The sequence below is a fragment of the Gekko japonicus genome, unplaced genomic scaffold (assembly GCF_001447785.1).
Source record: "Gekko japonicus isolate JY-2015 unplaced genomic scaffold, Gekko_japonicus_V1.1 scaffold2045, whole genome shotgun sequence".
Classification (NCBI taxonomy): domain Eukaryota; kingdom Metazoa; phylum Chordata; class Lepidosauria; order Squamata; family Gekkonidae; genus Gekko; species Gekko japonicus.
Window position 1 is genome coordinate 1 of NW_015174898.1, and position 15,479 is coordinate 15,479.

The window sequence follows — 15,479 nt, forward strand, 5'->3', positions numbered from 1 at the left end:
CCACCAGGCTTTCAATTAGGAGGCGCCACTGATGAATGTGTCACCAGAACATCCCACAGCCCTTATGATACACTGTTGGATACTGCCTTCCACTATTGGATTGTATACTGAATGCCGCTATCACCTGTATTCTTATTAGCATTTTATGATGTTCATGTGAATTTTATTGTATTTATCCTTTTACTGCATTTTAACGTCTGTACGCCGCCTTGAGCCAGTTTGTCCAGCAAGGCGGGATATAAATTGAAATAATAAATAAATAAATGGGAAGAAGTATCCCAGCTGACACCAGAAGAGGTTCAGAAGTGGAAGCATGCTGGACATGAGGAGCTTGCAGAGCTATGGGAGAACAACACATGGACACTTACAGCGCTACCTCAAGGGAGAAAAGCTATAGGATGCGTGGGTATTCAAACTGAAAACACAACATGGAAGGTGAGATTCAGCACTACAAAGCCAGACTAGTAGCAAAAGAAATATGGTGAGGACTATGATGAGACTTTTGCCCCAGTTGTTAAACATACAACAGTGTGAACACTCTTAAGTGTTGCTGCAAGTAAGAGAATACAAGTTGAGCACCTTATCTCCCTTTGCATTAATTTACCATCCTCACTTGCTTGCTCGTAAGGATATCCATCTTCCCCTACGGATGCCTGTATCACATCATGTTATTATTCTTTCTACTCCCTTTGAAGAATGTTCCATTTCTACTGTCCCTGCACCTTGTGGTCTTCTAAAATCAAATACCTCATTAATCTACTCCTTTCCTATATGACCTACAGAAGTAAGCTACATCAAGCAACGAGATGACACCCAAGAACTACCTACCAACAACAAGTACTGTGAAATCCTAGGTAAACTTCTTTATATCAGCACACTGACCAGACCAGAGATATAACTACTGCAGTAGGATTACTGTGTAGAAAGACTGAGAAACCAACAATCAAAGAGTGGAATGCATTTAAGAGATTTGTAAGATACCTAAAGTGTACTGCAGACCTTAATCTGAAACTATCAGCCAATGACAGCCCTAAGCTAGTGGCATATGTAGACACTGACTGGGGAGGAGACCTGGAAGACAGGAAATCCACCAATGGTCATATACTCTTCTTTGGAGAAGGAGCCATAAGCTGGTCAAGTAAGAAGCAAGATATGGTAAAAGCATCCACCACAGAATCAGAATTCATATCAGCTGACATAAAGTATCACCTAGTGAGAGAGCTGCAAAAGGAAATCATCATAGTGACCTACTGTCCAACAAATGAAATGATTGTAAATGCTCTCACTAAGCCGCTCTCTAGATTTCACTTTGAAGATCTAAGAGAAGATGAATCTTATGAACTGAGTCACGAGGCATTGACAGGGGGTGTTGGAAGTGGAAAAGTGTACGCTGTTTCCTACCTCAGACTTCAGAGATGGCACCATAGATTTAGAGACAGATAGAGAGGTCAGAACACACAGAGCATCCTTTCCTTCCTGCTATCTGATACTATCCCTCTAAAGTAGAATGCTATTCTTAGGGACAAGAATTCCTTCCTTCCAGTTTAACACATCTTTCTTTCATGCGCACGTGCACAGACACAAAGAAGAAGCACACTCTCCATCTTTGGCACCATGGATACAGTACATGCATTCTCCATCTGCATCCATCATAGCTAGTTAGATCCTACCCCTCACCTATACTATCTAGAATGTAGTTCCCTAAATAAAGAACTCCTATTAGTTTGAAACTGACAAATGGCTCTGTGTAACTTTGTAACTTTGCTAGCATACACAGTATCGAGAAGCTGCTGCTCCATGTAAGCCTCATGAACTCAGCTGCCTAATAGAGATTTCTGGCTATACCATACCAGTAAATCTAATACCTTGTTTAGCTCAGTCTGATTCTGAGTGTCAATCAGGGATATGTTTGGATTGTATCAAGCAACTTGAGCAGCTGCTGAACACATTTGCAGCTGCCTGTTGATCAGAAACTGACCACAGTTGATGGGGAAGCAGCTGAAAGTCAAGTTTTGATCCACTTCCCCTTCAGCAGAACAGAACAGCTACACAGTGAAGCTGCAAAAGAGAAAGGAGAAAAAGCTCATGGGAAAGCAGATGAATCCAACTTTCTTTTGCTCAGCTGAGTCAGCTCCTAATTGCCTTTCCCCAAATGTTGATAGGTACAGAATAAAATTCACTAAACAGAAGACTGGAAGCTATCTCCCATCTGGTTCCTCATGAGCTGGGAGGGGGCTTCTGATGGTTGCAAGTAGCTTGTTTCTGTGAATACGCATGAACAGGGTGCAAGTAACCGAACAGCCCATCAGTTTATAGGCTGCTGATCACCACCTGGGAATGGGAAGTCAACTGAACTGGCAGGTGTTTGAGCCTAATTACTAGGCTGGAGTTCTAACATGGTGAGAGGTTTTAGATCTATAGTAAAATCTGAATGCTAATGTTTGGCCAATACTCCGTTACTCAAGCATATGCCTGGTGCCTTGGTGAGGCAAACACAGCAATTGCAGCATGCTGTTCCTTGAGGTATTATGAGATTTGAGCCAGCACAATAATGTTATAATGATCTATTATCATCTATAAACTCCCTTGAATCTTTTTTTTTTAAGTAACTAGACCTTTTTATTACTGAGATAAGCTGAAAGACAGCTGGCAAATTTCTCTTTATGTATCCACAATGAAAAGGGATAAAGGCTTAATTTTTTAAAAAAACGAAAGCTAGGAATTTAGAGGATCTAATAGACTATTGTAATAAGACACAATAGCAGTTACTGACTTTAAAAATCCTCAAAAAGCCCTCTGGTGGCATGATGGCAGCTGATGGAGGAAACTGGCGGAAAGGAGAAAAATCATCATGAATTTTGGCTGGTTTGTGGTTCACGAAGCAATGTTCATGAACTGAACAGCTGCCATGAACTTCCACTAATTTCAATACAGTTTGTGAAGAGCAGAACACAGGGGTTTAAATGGCTCAGAGCCCTTTAAACCCATGCTTTGTGCTCTTCACAAAAAACAGCTGAGCAGTGGGGAGCAGAAATTAGGGGTTTAAAGGGCTCTGAGCCATTTAAGCCCTTGCTTTCTGCTCCCCACCACTCAGCTGTTTGTTTTAAAGGGCTCTGAGTCTTTAAAGTGCTCCTGAACTCCTACTCTTTTTTTTACTGCTACGGACAGTCTAACACGGCTACCCATCTTGATCTATCTGTACAGAATGGAAATCCATCTACCTTGTGAAGAAACTTGCACAGGTACAAACAAATATCATCTTTCTCACCAAATGCAGAAGACTTAACATTATACTGAAGGGACTGAAAATAAAAACCCCTCTACAATCTACTTACTCCACAAACTATGGTGAGAGTTTGTGCCATACATTCTCCAAGAAGCTACTGAAACATTTGGTCAGCACCTTGTATCAGAAACAGAAACTGATCAAGGAAAAGCTCACTGAATTTGATATATTAGTCTTTAAGGTGCTACTGTACTCATTTCTACTGCTTCAGACTAAAACAGCTACCCATCTTGATTTAGCTTTCTATAGTAGAACTACAGAGTTTCTGGTGATTCCTCCAGTGGACTGATGTCACTTGTTTTTTGTTTCTGGAAGTGATGTCACACTGTCTCCTGGCAGTGATTTCCCCCCCTCCCACCAGCTGCCAGAGTGGTGGTGAGAAACAGAATCCAGGGGGCAGATCCTGTTGTAAACCCTGGTTAGATCATTTATTTATATATTTATTTATTTATTGCATTTTTACCCCTCCTTCCCCGGAAACAGGCTCAGGGTGGCTTACACAGGGGCACAAGCCCATACATAAAAACAGTATAAAACAGTAAAAACTATTAAATCACGACAAAACAAATAAAGTGCTCCATACAAACAAGATGGTCTCTGAAGATGGTATCGATCATTTCATTAGGGTGAAATTGTCCTGTCGATGGTCCAAGCCAGTCCAGCAGCATCAGTGCCATGCAAAATTATGGCAGTTCTTCCGGGGACCACTCCCAACCCCATTGTTTCAGTGGTGGTAGTAGTAGAAGTGGCGGCCCCTATATAAACGCCTGGTGGAAGAGCTCCGTCTTGCAGGCCCTGTGGAACTGCATCATCTAGTGCTGCACACTGTCTCAAACAGCAGCCAACAATATGTCTCTGAGGAAGCTCTTGGATAAATTGATTGCCTTCCCTCTTGTTCATCCCATTATCTGCCCCCCCCCCAACTACCCCGGCCCTACTCCTTATGATTGCCAACCAATGGCTGGCATGCTGCAGGACTCTAGGGGGGCAGGGACATGGGGTTGCTACTGGAGTGATGGCATGATGTCATTTCCAGGGCAAACCCAGAAGTGATGCATCGTAGCAATGCAACATGCCAGAAGAATCAGCGTGGTGTAGTGGTTAGAGTGGTGAACTGGATTTGATCCCCATCTCCTCCGCATGAAGCCTACTGGGTGACCTTGGGCCAGTCTCTCCAAACTCTTTGAACCTCACCTACCTCACAAGTTGCCTGTTGTGGCGAGGGGAAGGGAAGGTGATTGCAAGATGCTTTGAGACTCCTTAGGGTATAGAAAAATGGGGTATAAAAACCAACTCTTCTTCTTTTAGAATTCATCATAGAAGTTTCACCATAGAGTTTCCAGTGCGTTGTACATTGACACAATGGGATCACTCCTGGGTTCACCCCAAAATGAATGTCACACAGTTGCTCTGTTGGTGATTTTTAAAGCATTTTTCCTCACCACCCTACCATATTGGGGTGCTGCCAGTCAGCCCTACCCACAAAGAGGAAGGGAAGGAGAAAGAACCAGCTCTGTGCAGCTTGACCAGGCCTGTCCTTCACCATGCCAAGTGAGGCAAGGCTGGATCCATCCTTCACCACACCATCAGCTGATGGGAACTTTCCAAAGAGGGCTTAATGGCCAATCTGCCCCTGACCTGCATGTGAGCTAATAAACATTTAAATTGGGTGTTTGGGTTGCCAACTGGCCTTGAGGGGGAAAGGTCCTGTCTGTTTAGTATAGGTTTAATGAGATATTATTTACCAGATGATGTTACTTATTTCCATGCCATGAAACGTTTCAGGTGCAGTTTCCACATACTTTACCTCTATTAAGGGGACAGGGCATTTTCCTCCAGACCTGTGGGCGATATCCTAGTTGTAACTACAGTTCCCAAATTTGAAACAGGTCCATCTAGCTGTCCCTTTAATATTAATTTGATCTGCAGCAACTATTAGGTAATGCTACTTAGCTCCATGCTATGAAAAGCTATTTCTGTATATTAAACTTCTGTTCGAGGGACATGAACATTTTTTCCTGGCTAGCTGCCCACCATAATTGTAAACCCCATTGAAGGCTGTATGTTGAAAGGTGAAGCATCGATTCCTTAAACAAATAAATAGGTTTAGGGCCAGCTCTTACAATCAGGACTGGGTAGGTTAGTTGTAGGAATAGGCCAAGCAGGGGGTGGAATTTTGAGGTCCACCATATTGAAAGAACACAAGCTTTGATTTGGCCTTGGACATCTCTGTCTGTAGAGGAGTTGGCAGTCTGAGGGGTCCACAGTCCCATGGAAAGACATTGTTACATCCCATAATTCATTACTAATTGTTGCCCTGCGGCACACTGGGCCTTGTTAGAGTGTCCCAGCTGGGGAATTCCACTAAAGAGGGCTTTGTGTCTTGTTAAGGATGCTGCTCTTGCCACAACGGAACCATTAAAATGTTGCTAGACTTTCAAAGTGTGAAGATCCTTGATGAGTCCCAGAGTGAGGTGCAGAGAACTTTTCTTCACAGTAACAGTGGCACAGTATGTTTGGGGAAAGTTTCAATGAGTCATGGGAGGCCCAGAGGAGTCCCTAGGATTACTTCTTATTCCCCCCCTCCCCCCGGATGATTATTGTGCCTTTAACAACAGCAGGATGGGCAGAAATTGAACTGCACAAAGAAAGATATACTGAAGGTAGGGTTGCCAACAGGCCTGGAGAACAGAGGTATGATGTGTAGAAATGGGCAGTTGAAGCTTTCAAGGCATGGAGGCAAATGACATCCCCTGGGAAGATTTCATTAAGCCTCTATTAATGAGAGAGGACATTTTTCTCCAGGCCAGCAGTTGATCCTAGGGTTGCCAAATCGAAATTTCCCCTCAAATGGCATGGCTCCGCCCCCAGCATCCGACGTCACTTCCGGGTGACGCGGACGTGGGGGTGGGGTTTCCCCCGGGCCCCGATTCCGCGGGAGCGGGAATTGGGGCTCGAAACCAGGGGGAATTCCGCCCCCCGGGGGCATTTGGCAGCCCTAGTTGATCCTAAGTGAGAGGGAAAGCTTCGTTTGATGAAATGATGCCAGTCATGTATCTTTATTTAATTTTTCAAAACATGTATTATCCACCTTTCTCCCTTGCGGAACTCAAGGTATCTTACAATATAAATAAAACATTATAAAAATACAATAAAAAACAACAATGGTAAAACCCATAAAAGTCACAATTTCAAAACTTCAGTTAGGGCGGCTGATAATAAAAGCTAAATCAATCAAATGCAACCCTAAATAAAACTTGTCTTCAGCTGCCTCCCGAAGGTTGACAATGAGGAGGACAGGTGCACCTCCCTGGGGAGGCTGTTCCATAATTGTGAGGCTGCCACTCTTGTATATCCACTAAATGAACATCTTTAATTGGTGGGATAGTCATAGGGTTGCCAGACCCCCCCCGGTTTGGCAGGGGTGACCCGCTTTTGGGGGGGTTCAACCCGCTGCCAGCCAGCTGGCTGGTGGAGGAAGCTCTGCCCCCAAGCCCCAACACCCACAGCCACCCCTCTCCCTTCTCCCTTGAGAGACAGGAGGGAGAGGGGTGGCTGCAGGCTGCGGGCCCGATCTCCGAGCAGAGATCGAGCCGGCAGGGACCTCCAGCTGTGTGCACTTAAAGAGAGCCCCTTTAAGTGCAAGCAGCCGGTGGGAAAGGGCCCCGTGCGCCTGATCTCTGAGCGTCATTACGTTGGGGACGCCCCACCCCCTCCAAGAATGCCCCCCCCAAAGTCCCCTCCTTGGGATGAGGATGGACCTAGCAACCCTAGACAGTCAGAAGGGCCTCTCCCTGCAATCTTAATTTCCTGGCAAGAACATATGGGAGATGACCCTGGTCCCAAGCCATGTATGGCTTTAAAGGACAAAACCAACACCTTGAATTGGGCTCAGCAGCTGCTTGGTAGCAGTGTAATTACTGTAGTATTAGGGACATATGCTCCTGGTAGTCCAACTGCAGCATTCTAAACTGGCTGCAGCTTCTGAACACTCTTCAAAGGTAGTACCAAGTAGAGCATATGGCAATAGGCCAGTACAGATGTAACAAAGGTATGGATCACTGTGGCTAGACCTGACGGAACCAGGAATGGACTCAGCTGACATACCAGCCGGAGCTTGGTAAACACACTGTAGCCCACAGCAGCCACCTGGTTCTCTAAGGTGAACACTCCCAAACTGCGAACTGGGTTTTTCAAGGGGAGTATAAGAAAGGAGATCTCAAGTCCCTGGTCTGCCTTTCTACTCACCCAAAGAACCTCTGTCTTGTCAAGATTGGTCCAATCTGCACTGGTATTTCCCATCGTTGTGCAAATGATCTCATATCGTCTCACAAATTTCTGTCTACATTTGATTTCTGTCTACACTCTCCTATTGTTTCATCTCAGCATCAGCTGTCTGCATCATTTTATTGCCATTTAGTAGTGACTCCAATGTCACTACAGTGTCTCACCACCTTATCCGAATGTGGTTTTAAGGTGGTACAACTGCTCCTCCCCACCGTCGAGCCACTGTGAGCAAAAAGCAGACAACTGGAGCCGAATTCTCCCCCCCCCATCTTTTCTAAGGAGATACGAAAATTGTCACAAAGGAAACAAGTTAGCTGAAAATCCAGTCATCTGCGTTTAAAAGCAGCCAGTTGGAAGCATGCCCACCTCTGAACCATTTGTTATTTCCTCGGGCAGTCTCCAGAACCCCCTGCCTGGCAACTGCTGGGTGTTTTGTGTATTTTATCCAGCTTGTTCCATCTTTCCTCCCCCCCCCCACCTCTGCCAGGTCACCCTCTTTTACTTTCTGTAGGTGGGGGGGCACATCCTCCCCGCAGTGCAGCACAGCGCCCTGCTGGCACCCCTGGGAGGCCGCTCCTCCCCTCTCTCTTGTGCACTCTCCCTAATCCTGTCCTGATGCAGACAGAGGAGAGCTTTATACTGAGCCAAAGGGGAAGCCGGTGCCCACAGCAGCATGGAACAGTTTTACATAGCAAATGCAGATTGGGCCATTACGTTTCAGCTTGTTCACCCTCATCCAGTCCATTCCTGACTCCAAGCACCATCCTTTTACGTTTGGTGCCAACAATGCACCAGTTCAGATCATCAACCGGATCCTCAGAATTAGGTAGAAAAGGAAGGTAGAGCTGGGTATCATCCACTCATTGGTGACATCGCAGCCCACACCTCCAGATGACCTCGTATATAGATATAAAATAGCAGGGGGGATAAGATCTAAGCCTATGGAACCCCCACAGGTCAGCAGCCATGGGGCAGAGCAGGAACTCCCCAGCACCACCCTCAGAGACTACCCCCAGATAGGAGTTGAACCACCGTAACACAGTGTGCCCCTGTCCCAGTGCCAAGAGGTGGCTCAGTAGATCAATAGTATCAAAGGGCCACTAAGGGATCCAGCAAAACTAGCTGGGTCGCATTCCCTCTGTCTAGTTCTCGATACAGGTCATCAGCCAAGTTGACCAAAGCAGTATCTGTTTCAAATCGTGGCCTGAAGCCAGATTGAATTGGGTCCAGAGCTGATGTTAAAGGCACAGGGACTCTTCCAGAAAAAAGTGGCAACTGCACAAATTCGAGAGGACGCATGAAAGCTTTCTCATCAGGACTTTTCATTTAAAATCTTACGTCATTTCGTTTAGAGACTGCGGGTCACTTTATTGGGAATGCTGCTTTGTAGACAAGGTTGTCACAAGTTTTTGCTTGGATATTTAAGTTGGCAGGAATAGTTTTGACTGAAATGGTCATGGGCATAAGTAGAACATACGTAGAGCCTAACTGGATAATAATAAGAGCTATCTAATCTCACATTCTCCTTATCACAGTGGTCAGATGTTTCTGGGAAGCCCATGGACAGGGTTAAAAGGCAACAGTCTTCCTCAATTCTTCCCGTCCCCACCAAACCAGTATTCAGAGGTCTACCGCTACTGAATATCAGAGTTCCATTTAATTCTAATGGCTTCTAACTATTAATAGACTTCTCCTTCCGCATGGATTTGTCTAATTCAATCCTCCTTCTGTATAACATGAGGAAATTTCTTTTATCCTGGCTTTGAATCATTCCACTGAACAGGAACTCAATTTTTAATTGACTTTGTGAATCTACAGCTGGGGATAGGCTTCTATATACACTTATAGAGCTATGTGCCAAGGAGTAAGCAGCAGTATTCCTACCTAACAATGTGTTCAACCACCATGTCCTTCCAAAAGGAGAAAAAAGAAAAAGAAATCACTCTTCTCTTCTGACAAGTATTGTTGACACTGGATTTGTAGCTCTTCTAGGCTGATCCATCATTCTGCGGTGCAGATACCTGAAGCATGTTTCTTGTTCCTGCATTGCTCTGTATTATAATTTCCCCTCCGGGCTATGATTTAATACTCCTGAACAAACCTCTGAGCACACACATGAGAGCCAGAATGGTATAGTGGTTAAGAGCGGTTGACACTAATCCGAAGAACTGGGTTTGATTCCCCATTCCTCCACACGAAGCCTGCTAGGTGACCTTGGGCGAGTCATGGTTTTCTCAGAACTGTCTCAGCCCCACCTATCTCACAGGGTGCCTGTTGTGGGGAGAGGAAGGGAAGGCGATTGGAAGCCACTTTGAGACTCCTTTGGGTAGAGAAAAGTGGGGCATAGAAACCAACTCTTCTTCTTCTACACACCCATACGAGACAGTGTCAGTCTTGAAAGGAAGCTTCTTTCTGCCTGAAAGAACTATCTGAGAAAGGAAAAGCTGACAACAACAGAAGGTAAAAAAAAAAAAGGAAAGAAAGATAGACCTACCATCCAGCACACGGTAATAAGTGGGGGCTATTATTTGAGAGGGGTATTCACAGTCTGGGACCTCTGAAGCCAGAATTGCACATCATGCTGAAAAAACAGAGGTACCTAACCCTGTGTTTATTGAATTATGTCAATGCTGCTGAGGATAGGAGTGTTTACAGGAGAAGCATAGCAGCAGGTAATGGTAGGGGAATTGTAACTCTGCCTTCGCCAACTGCTTTCACTCCACAATCCCCCCTCTCTCCAGAGCTGTAATAAGGGCAAGGCAAGTGAGGCACAAAGCTCTGAGGGGGGTAGGAAAAGTATATTGTGACTAAAATAAATGTTGTAATGTTATTACTCTTGTTATGTATGTATTTACCTTTGCGCCAAAATACCTACTGGAAAAGTATATGGGGCGCAATTTTATATTCTTGCCTCCTCCGCAAAATAGCTTAGTTATGGTTTTGTCTCTCCTAGCCAGTTCTTTCCCGGCAATTTATTTCCGAGACCAGAAATATTTCTGTCTAAAGGTGGGGGAAAGAATGTCCTGAGGGAAGGATTCCAGTAGAAAAGGAACAGGACAGGGAGAAGGTTAAGCCTGATCATGTCTCCCATGAAAATATCCCTCACCCTGTATTCACATCATTTGATAAATGTAGGGTCAAGGACACAAGTATAGTGTTCTGTAGTTCTAACCTAAGAGGGTCACCTAGCAGAATATGAGAACTTAATATATCCTGCTGGCTCCCACGTGTGGTATTCCATGATGGTGGGTATATGTCTCGGCACGTGAAAAATAGTTTTACTGTATGTTGAAAATGGTGGCAGAGAAAGAAATTGTCAACAGTTGGGAACCATCAGGATTTGAGCTTGCTTCGTCAAGGTTTCATCTTTTCCAAAGAACTTGGCAAGAGAATATTGGCCGCAGGGATATAGGAGGGGGGGAAACGAGGGTTCAAGAAGTTAAGACTTTAAGATTTCCCAATTCTAGTCACAGTCAGTGGGGATAAGAGGGTTCTAACTGCCCACGCTTAACCATGCAAATCTTAACTCAAGCAGACAAGATGAAGATTATATATCTAGTACAGTTCATAAGATGCAAATTTCAGGCTTGTACCACCTCAGTTTGCCTCATGTCTGTGAAAGGAAGAAAGATGTTTTACTTTTTCAATCTCTGTTTGATTTTCCTAGTCAAAACCTGGCTCCCTGATTTGATATTAGCTACGGTTGTATGAGTCTGCAGTCTTCACCTTTATGGATAGAGTTGAGCCACCTAAAGCAAACCTCTGGAGTGGCAATTTATAAATTCTAAATCCAATCCCCATTTAAAGATGACGCTTGTGGCCATCACTACATCCACCATCAGTGAATTCCACATTTTAATCACTTGTTGGATAAATAAGTAATTTCTTTTGTACACCCGGAATCTATTGCCCTTTAACTTCATTGTGTGCATCTGAGTTCTATATTCTGGCAGAGGGAGAAATCTCTCTCTCTCTCTCTCTCTCTCTCTCTCTCTCTCTCTCTCTCTCTCTCTGACCCTTGCATAACTGTATAAACCACTATCATGCCCCCCCCTTAATAATCTCTTTTCTAAAATGAAAAGTCCCAGAATCTTCAACCTGTCCTCATGGGAAAAGCATTCCAACCCCCTAATCATATTGGTTGTCCTCTTCTGCACTTTTTCCAGCTCCGCAATGCCCCTTTTGAGATATGGTGACCAGAATTGCACACAGTATTCCAAATAAGGCGAGACCATAAAGCTATACATAAAGCATTATAATATTGGCTATTTTGTTTACCTAATAATCTGCAGGATGGAGGGTTTTTTTACTTTTGCCATATACTGGATCAACTTTTTAATTGAGCTATTCACGACACACCCAAGTTCTCTTTCTCTATCAGTCTCAGTAAGTTCAGACCCCATTATCATAATTATAACTTTTGTTCTGGTGTGCCTCACAATAAACTTACCTACATGCAGGGCTATTTCTGGGCAGGAACGCACAGGAACAGAGTTCTGGCCGGCTCCCAAGTTGGCCACGCCCAGCAGGAACTCATTAGCATAACAGGCCACACCCAACAGCAGAAACTCATTAGGATTGGCTACATTAGGGGTGTGTGGCCTAACATGCAAAGGGGTTCCTGCTACAAAAAAAGCCCTTGGTTTTGACAACAAACAAGGTAAACAGAATAAGAAGCAAAAGGTGGGTGTGGCTGGATGGCCACACTTCTGGAAACATGGGGGTGTGGCCTAATATGCTAATGAGTTATGCTGTCAGGGGTGTGGCCTAATATGCTAATGAGTTCCTGCTGTTGGGGGTGGTCTATTATGCTAATGAGTTATTGCTGGGCTTTTTCTACAAAAAAAGCCCTGCCTACATGGATCTTCATTTATTTATTTATTTTCATCTATTTATGTTATTTATAGTCCTCCTTTCTAACTGTGATTTAAGGTGGATTATGCAGAATAAATCAATACAATTAACAAGATGGGACATCCAATAAACAATTCAATAGAATTTGGATTGTAGAAATCTGGAACCAACCAGAAATCTGAAGCAGAAGTGAAACAAAGGATAAATAATAACATGTGTTAATCTATAAAAAATTTACACAGTGGGAATTCTACTTAAAGCAACAGGCAATATGAACTATACACAGTACTACAGACCACAGTCCCTAACCGTTAACCCAAATATCTTTCTGAAATGCTTTATTACAGTGCAGTCCTATAATCTATTGCCACATTGCTGTCCACTCACACAATTTGTGGAGATGCTCCTGGGGTTCTTCACAGTCAGCCTTGGTTTTCACCTTCCTGAATAGTTTTGGGTCACCTGCAAACTTGACCATGATACTGCTCATCCCCACTTCCAGATCATTTATGAACAAATGAAATACCACCAGCCATCAATACCAATCTTTGTGGGATCCCAGTGCTTACTTCCCTCTGTTGAGAGAATTGTCCCTTTAGTTCTACTCTCTGCTTGCTGTCATTTAACTAAGCTTTAATCCATAAAAAGTCCTATCCTCTTACCTCCTGAGCCCTAACGGCTAAACATGATGTTTTATGGAGTTGGACTGGGATTCCCCAGACTTGACAGGCTTTCTCTGAAGTCAGCAGCTTCAGGGAAAGGCATTTTTTAAAGAAGGCATTTTTTAAAGTCCCCGGGAGCCCAGTTCTTTCAAAACTCTGATTTCACACAGGAGGAGAGGCTCCTACCTTCCCCTCCAAGGCAATTTCCCAGGCCAAAAGGTACCCAGCCACAAGTTATTTTGTATAGCTTTGAAGCTGTACTTGGTGAATTCTGAGCATTGCTTAGGATCTGGAAAACACCCTGGAAGGGAAGGTAGGAGCCTCTCCTCCCGTCATATTGGAGCTCTGAGCAGAATCAGGCTTCTGTGGTCTTTAAAAATGCCTTTCCCTGCAGGGAAAGTATGCCAGGTCTGGAGAACCCCAACCCAATTTGTTAAAAAAAAAATTGACATGTAATTTAGCCATAAGTCTCTAGGACTCCAGGGGGTGTTCTACTGCCTCACGAACCTTATGAACTGAACCAGTTCAAGAGGTGGCTAAAAGTTCGTGACGGTTTGTGGTTTGCAAACTGGGCATGCCATGAACGACAAGCCGAACCACATCTTCCCAGTTCATGCTCATCCCTAGATGAAACATTTGCTACTCTCCTGTCCTTTGGTACAAAGGCTGGTTTTAGTCATAACTTTCATATACTGGTTAGTAGGTCAACAGTTTTATATTTGATTTCCTTAAGAGCCCTTGGGTGGATGCCATCTAGATCCAAAGACTTACTGGTTTTTAACTTGCCCAAAAGTCCTAGGACTTCATCTCTTATCACCTCAGTTTGACTCAGTTCTTTGGACTCCCTTCCTGAAAACAGTTACTGTAGTATGGGTATGTGCTCCACACTTTCCACACTGAATGCATGCAATGCATGTGTTGTACTACTTTTTAAATGCAAAAGTTTCTGGAGATGATGCACTGAAACACTTTCTGCCCTTGGTTTCTCCTCCATATAGAGTTTCCAGCAAGCCATGAGAAAAATGTCTTGTCCCTTTAATAATAATTACCATCAAGGCATTGCTGATACATGGCAAGTATTAATCATAACCAAACCTGCTTCGCTTCTGAGCTCAGAAAAGTTCAGGCTACTCTTGTCCCTTTAGCAGAGGCTTAGCACGTGGAAATGGGCACTGAAGCTTTTCATGATGTGGAGGTAAATAACATCACCCTGTAAGCAACATCTGAACACACTGAGAAAGTGGCTGGATGTGAACAAGGTGCAATTCAACAAGGATAAGGGCAGAGGTCTGCATCTGGGTAACAAAAAGAAGCACACATACTAGATGGGGGATACACTTCTGGACAGCAGTGCCTGTGTGCAAGATCTTAAGGTACAGGTGGACTGTAAGCTAAGTACAAGCAGTCAGTGTGATGTAGCAGCAGAAATGGCTAATGCAGTCTTGGGGGTGTATCAACAGAGGCATAACATGCAAATAACAAGATGCCGTAGTCCTGCTGTACACTGCATTGCTCAGGCCGCACCTGGAGTACCGTGTGCAGTTCTGGAGACCTCTTCACTTCAAAAAGGATGTGGACAGAATGCAGCGGGTACAGAAGACAGCGACAAAGATGATCTGGGGCCTGGAGAGCAAGCCCTACGAGGAAAGACTGGGGACCTGGGAATGTTCCGTTTGGAGAAGAGGAGGCTGTCTTTCCCTGAAATACATAACAGACATGATTGCTCTCTTTAAGAACCTGAAAGGCTGTCATTTAGAGGAGGGCAAGGAGCTGTTCCTGTTGGCAGCAGAGGATAGGACTGGCAATAATGGGTTTACATTATTGGTGGAAAGGTACTGGTGGGATATTAGGATTTTTTTTTTACAGGAAGAGTAGTTCAGCAATGGAATTGGCAGTCTTGGGAGTTGGTGAGCTCCCCTCACTGGCTGTGTTGAAGCAACAGCTGGATGAACACTGGACAGGGAGGATTTAGGCTGATCCTGCATTGAGCAATGAGTTGCAGTCGACGGCCTGTATGGCCTCTTCCAGCCGTATGATTTTACAGTTCTATCCCATTTAAAGTGACAGCATTTTTCTCTCTCCAGGCAGCTGGCAAATGTATCTCCATGCCATGCATGCAGGTAAAGCTTCCCATAGCTTGGAGGAGCTGGAGAAAGAGACTTAGCATACCATCTGGGTTTTTTGCTTCTTCTTCTTTCTTTTTTTTGCCTTTTCTGCCAACTGCAGACTTAAAGGCTTACCTGTTCTTCATGACAGAACAATGCATGGGCAAAGAGACACTGCAGGGATGAGCACAAAGTATGTTTATTTTGGCTTCCACTGAAGGGGGGAGGGAAACCCCTTCCTTAACCACTGTTTGCAAAGGGTGGTGGTGTACCATAGGTCAAAAC